Source organism: Uranotaenia lowii, unplaced genomic scaffold (genome assembly GCF_029784155.1).
Source record: "Uranotaenia lowii strain MFRU-FL unplaced genomic scaffold, ASM2978415v1 HiC_scaffold_128, whole genome shotgun sequence".
NCBI classification, from domain to species: Eukaryota; Metazoa; Arthropoda; class Insecta; order Diptera; family Culicidae; genus Uranotaenia; species Uranotaenia lowii.
This window is the reverse complement of record NW_026597277.1, coordinates 63,420-70,007: the sequence shown is the minus strand read 5'-3', so window position 1 is coordinate 70,007 and position 6,588 is coordinate 63,420.

The following is a 6,588-nucleotide window of genomic DNA, read 5'->3' as shown; positions in this document are numbered from 1 at the left end:
GTGACATTTTGGCATCTTTAGATTTATGAAAAACTGAACACAGAACTTTTGACGACTATTCAAAGGTAGCTGTTAATTGAAATTGTTATCAATCTGCATTTACTAAGACTATTCTAACACCTGAATTCGGCTTTGCACTGGATTATGGGTTTGTTAACGCAAGATTTAAGCAATAAAACTATATGCAAAAGTAAGCAAATTTCATACCGGATCTAGTTATGTAATTTCATTGGAGGTACAATGCTTGACAAAAATATGATAAATATTTTCCTGAAAGTAAATCCAGAAGTTTTGCGGTAATGTTTGTGTGTTTTATTTGTCATATTTTTGCGAGGCACCCCAATGCCAATTTAATTGCATTACTTATTGTGATAAGCTTGCGTGAACATATTTGAATAATTTTACTGGATTATTGGAAAATATAATTTAAATAAATATGAAAATTTTTCAGAGCCTTAAATTTTATATCTGCTGATGTGTTTTGATAAAAAAAATGTTTTAATTGTTTTTCTTCATGATTTTATCAAAAACCTAATATTTGAGTTGGAGAGTGAAAACTATTCCATCCTCTAAGGCAATTGATAGATTTTTTCCTACTTGATACAAAGTTTCAGTATAATCACTAAATTCCAAAAAGTAAGTAGAACATTTTCCTTCATATTCGGAAAACGATTTTCCAGTTCACTTTCATTGCTTTCACCAACAATACCGATTTCAACAAAAGGGTTTCAACAAATTTGCGGAATGCGAGCGAAGTGAATATGTATGTTTATACTTCGGGGTAGTGAATCCAAAGTACCGGGAAGATAATCGGAACCTATCAAATTGTAGGTTCCGATTATCCCCAGTCCATCCGAAAAATGGTTCCCACCAAGCCTTTAGAAGGATCCGATCCAAATAGTAAAGGTGTACCAGAGAAAGGATTGCGCCTTGCGGGCACACTCCGGAATCGACTTTCACTTTTCACCGAAACATTTTCGATTCCTCCGGAACACTTCCCCTGTCTTTCGACGGTGTGTGGTGTTATCGGAATGAGGGTAGTGGAAAGGTGGAGCAATAAAAACAGATTCCTCTCCTGTACGCGCCTTTCCATTGGAACAGGAATTCGAAACATGGATCCATTCCGGGGATCCGTGCCGTTGGCCAGGATCGGAAGGAAATTGTTTATATGACTTTCGGTTTCGGTTCTTTGGGTTTCGATGCGTGTGTTTTCCCTTTTTTTCCCCGGGTGCCAAAGCCATCGTCATCATCGTCCTATAATGATGGTATCCTCCTGCTATGAGGATAAACGTATGCCAGAAAGGAAGATCCTCAATTTTTGGTGGGCCCCTTTTCCGGATGACCTGCAGAAAACGAATTACGGCAGTTGGAGCGTGGCAGGGCAAATGAATGGGACCAGTTATTTCGGATCGGAGTTCGGGTTAGGTTAGCATTGAGAAGGACACTTTTCCGATAACCCGGAGGCGGAATGCTACTGTCGCAGAAAGTTAGAAAGAGACATAAAGGACTCTGTTCGACATATATCGGTACTTTTTCTGGATGGATTACGGAGGAACTTTCTCCTGAATGGTTCGCTTCCGTTTGAAGAAAAAGGGTTAGGCTAATGGGAAAATATTTTCGCTAACACACCTTTCAATATCGGTACCAAAGAGAGAAAACATTTTGGTATTGTCAAAGTGTGGGCAGTAAGCATTATACGACTTATTTTAGCAAAATTAACTTTTTCTGTATTTTTTAAAAAAACTGATCTGACAAACTTATCAATATTATATTTGTCATGCTGACGTCCTTATTAAATAAATCAACTTCGAAGCTTCTTCTTGTGTATCTGAATAAAACCAAAGAGCTGAGATATAAAGCTGCGTTCTGTCAAACGAATTGTTTGAGCAAATATTTCTAAACATGTCTCTTTTAAGGGCAGCGGTTTGAAGAGGATGAAAATAGCGGTGCTTCATGTTCTTGAAGTTAAAATAACTTTCGTTGATTTATGGTTTGATTGAGAAAACATTTTACTGTACTTTATGGCTACCGGTATCAATAATTCATTTTTGCTTCCACTTAAACCATCAATGGTACAAATCATTCTTTCACTGCCGGCTAACCTCTTCTCACCGGATGACCAAAGACTTAACGCGCTTTTTCTGGAACTTCTCTTATCTCAATTGAGCCTAAGTAGCTGACTCCATTGAAGAACGTCAGAAACAAAAGAAAATTCATCAAGAATGATATCCGATGAGGCCACTCCAGATAGTTCCCATTTGCCAAAACCCGTGAAGTGATTAATTCCCGGTACAATCGGAACGAATAACTAACAAGAATTGTAGCACTTGACGGTTGACTAACCCCTCGGAAGAATTCTCCACTAACATCATCAACATCATCATCGAAGAATGCCATGGACTAGCGTGTGGTCGTTAATAATAACAGGTCTCTTGTTTTATACCTGCTGCTCCATCAACAATAACAGCAACAACGACAAGAAAACCATTGACGAAGAGTGGGCACTCCGATGGATGATCTTTCCCCAGCAGTTGTCCGAGGGTTGAATAAACGGTTGATGTCTCAAGAGGAGGTTCTTTTTCCCCCCGGGGGGCTGTTCTATCGGAAGTGAGGGAAGCAGCATGATTTCCCATAGTTAAAATTCTACAACCTGATCGAGGCGAAAGATCATTTGCTCTCCATTTGGTCGGTGACTATGATCTCCCCTTCCCTTCATTATTTCCTCTGACCAATTTTCCTTCAAGCAACGTCATACGCCAACGTCCTCATGAATTGGAAATCCCTCGATCACGATCAACGGTCATGGAACAGTGACTTTGTTGCTGAAGAAATTCATGGAAAGCAAGACGTTCTTCATCGGTAAAAAGTGGTCATTTCCCATTCCGGTAGAATCATTTGGTTTTTTCCTGTTATATTTTATGTATTTTCTTAATCCACATTGAATTTAAATTACTCAATTTCTCCGATCGTTAAAAATCAATTTATCGACAGCTGATGTGGAACACGAGCCGATTCCTTTTCATCCCGAATCTAAACGGAAGCAAAGCGCGATGAGCCGGAACCGAGGCCAGTACCCAGTTTGCTGTCCATTCGAGGGACTCCGTCCGACTGGGAGACGACCGTTTTAGGGGACTTGACATTCTGCTTTAAAATGTAAAACAAGCCAAGAAAAATGCGACAGGGTGACGAATCGCTTTAAATTGCAAGTGGCGACCCTTCTTCGGACGAAAAAAAAGACTTTTCTCTACAGTTATGGTGAAGGAAGGAGGCCATGGTCCATTTTTCCGTTTTCTTTTTTCTAAATTCAAAGTTTCCTCGGGAAAAGTTCAGCGGTAGACTTAGTAGGCTGTTTTGCCTGTAGTTGGTGCGACACATTTTCGTTGATTGATATCTCTATCAGGGACAGTCAATTCTGGAAGAAAAATGTTGTATTTATTTTGCTGCCAAAGGTTGCTTTGTCAGACGGGAAATTCCGTGGCAAAATTTAAAATAGGGGGACAATTGATAGATCCGATCAATGTAGGAACGATATTTTAGTGCGAAAAGATTAAGGGGGAAGGGAAAAGAAAACAGAAGAACATCCGAAGAATGGGAGTGTTTGTTCAAGCGTTGCTAATTGGACGATTGAAGTGTGTAGCAAATATTTTAAATTGTTTGAAAACGGATGGATGAATGGAGTTACAGAACGGATTGAGTTGTGATAAAAAATATAGAATTCCAAATGGGGTCATAATATTTGCAAACATTTTATTTGTTTACATACAATTATTTCAGTATCACATTTTTGAATCATGTAGTAAATTAATAAATAAATGATTTTTTTTTCAAATTAATTTCGATTTTACCTATCAGTTTGCATGCATTCCGTGTTTTAACATTCCAATGATGTCAAAATTGGCTGGCGAATGGTAGACAATGTGGAACTCGAGACCCCATAAACCTAACCTTCGGGTAGTGTTCATATCACCTCTTGTCTTACAACTCCGATACTCTACCTACCCGTGATCGGGTACCCAACACCGGTGGGTGCGTTGGTCGCATGCAGACTGAGATAGAGAGCTTCGTACACGTCTGATCTATATGTTAGAGGCGCCGTGCGGAGTTCTACAACGTCCTTATGGTGTTGGGGACACAAAACAGCAACATCACGACGGTCCTCCTGCGAGATAGTGGGGTAGAGCTTGCCTTGCGAGCTCGTGGCTACAAAAAACACAAGCAACGAACAACGAATAACTATGTAATTTCGGATGGAAATCGGCAAAGACCCACGCGACGAAAAGGGACTAGCGATTGGAAACTAGGAACATGGAACTGCCGATCTCTAAATTTCGTGGGCAATAATAAAATAAAGTAATAAAATAAAGTCTCTCGGGACATATCTACCACACCCACGTGCACTCCAACGAAATGAAGAGCCACAAATTCGACATCGTATCGCTGCAGAAGTTATGCTGGAAGGGCTCCACGGTACGAACGTACCCAGATGGTCGTGCCATCTACCGGAGCTGCAGCAACAAACACGAGCTTGGAACAGCTTTTATAGTGATCAGAAAGATGCAAAAGCGCGTCGCCGATCAACCACGAATGTGCCGGTTGAGAATCAAGGGCCGTTTCTTCAACATCAGCATCATAAACGTGCACAGCCCTCACATCGGAAGTATCGGTGACGACAAAGACGAATTCTACGCGCAGCTGGAGCGTGAATAGTACCGCTGCCCAAAGCATGATATAAAGATTGCAATCGGGGATTTTAAAGCTCAAATCAGCCAGGAGGAAGAATTCAAACCGACAATTGGAAGGTTAAGTGCGCACCAGCTGACCAACGAAAAAGGCATCAGACTAATAGATTTCGTCGCCTCCAAACGAACGGCCGTATGTAGTACCTTTTTCCAGCACCGCCTCCCACACAAGAACACTTGGAGATCACCGTACCAAACGCAATCACAGATCAACCACGTTTTGATAGACAGCTGGCACTTCTCGGACATCATCGACGTCAGATCCTGTCGGGGCGCCAACATCGAGTCGGACCATTATCTGGTGATGGTGAAGATGCGCCCAAAACTCTCCGTAGTGAACAACATATAAAACCGATGCCCGCCACGGGTAATTATCGCACGACTGAAGCAACCTGAGGTCACGGCAGACTACGCGCAATCGTTCGAAGCAGCGCTGCCGGGAGAGGACGAGCTTGATAAAGCCCCTCTGTTGGGATACCATCAAGAAAGCCATCAACAGTGCTGCGGAGAACGTCATCGGTCATGTAGAACGAACTCGATGGAACGACAGCGCAAGAGACAGCGAGTTCGAATTTTTCAGGAGAAAAAGTGCCGCCTGGAGGAGGAGGAACTCGAGAAGCGGGAGGAGCAGCATCGCTCCCAAGAAACGCGAAAGTTCTATCAGAAACTCAACACATCCCGCAAATGCTTCGTGCCGCAAGGCGTAATGTGCCGGGATAAGGACGGAGGCATCTTGACAGACAATCGTGAGGTGATCAAAAGGTGAAAGCAGCACTTCGATGAACACCTGAATGGCGCACATGCAGAAGATCGCCAATGACGTAGAGGAGCCACTCCCAACGATGAGTGAAGTTAAGGAAGCCATCCGCCAGCTGAATAGTGTTATCAAAGGTTTCCCAGACTGCTAGAATCCCCCTCTAAGCCTCAGGGTCGGCACACTCGAAGATTCGGAACACGGAAACACCTTAAATGCGCGTTGAAAAATTCCCACCTTTATTTCCCTTATCTTTGCCTTATAAATATGGCAACTAGCACATCCCCTATAGTATATTGGGTTGTTCTACCTGATGGTTGCGTCTTACAGGCGGCGATTGGGAACAGCCGAGACATTTGGGCCCGGAATGGCTTGTTCCAGACAACGGGTGCCGGAAGGACTCTTGAACGCCGGTCACAGGTAAGGTCAACGGTCTCTGCTGACACTGCATGCACGGCTTGTCCACCTATGACGCCTAGGCCGGCGATTGTTGAGGGCTGCCTGGTTGCACTGCTCCAATTCCAAACACCACGAGGGGGGAATTCCGGTGCAGACGGTCGACACACGCAGTTAAAGGACGGGCGGTCGAAGAGCCAGGCCAGGCACAGCACGGACCCAATGCCGTCCAGCAAAGTAGACGGAGTTGGTAATGCGGCCAAGTTGGTTCAAGCACTAGAACGGCCAGCACAGGTAGACGGTGCTGACAATGTGGCGGGATGGAATCAACCTTTAAACGGCCAGCACTGGTTGACGGACGCTGGCAAGGCGGCGGGATGGTATTCTAAGCCAAATATCGGGGTCCGGTAGGAACATGATGGGAGAAAGGATTGCACCAGCGCTAAATTCTTGCCTTTTTCAGGGTGGAGTCGGATTGCTACCTGGATGTTCGAACACTCTTCACGATTGCTAAATGGCGTTCGCAGGATTGTGTGGTTTCGAGGAGATCTTCTATCCAAATTAAGCGGAACTTGTATGCGGTCTTTGACCCCGATCTCAGGTCAAAGGCTTTGTGGTACTTCCATGGATTCCTCCCATCATGCCCTCTTGTCATTCTTGGTAATTTTTTTTTTATTAGTGGTTAACCCAGGTGGTAAA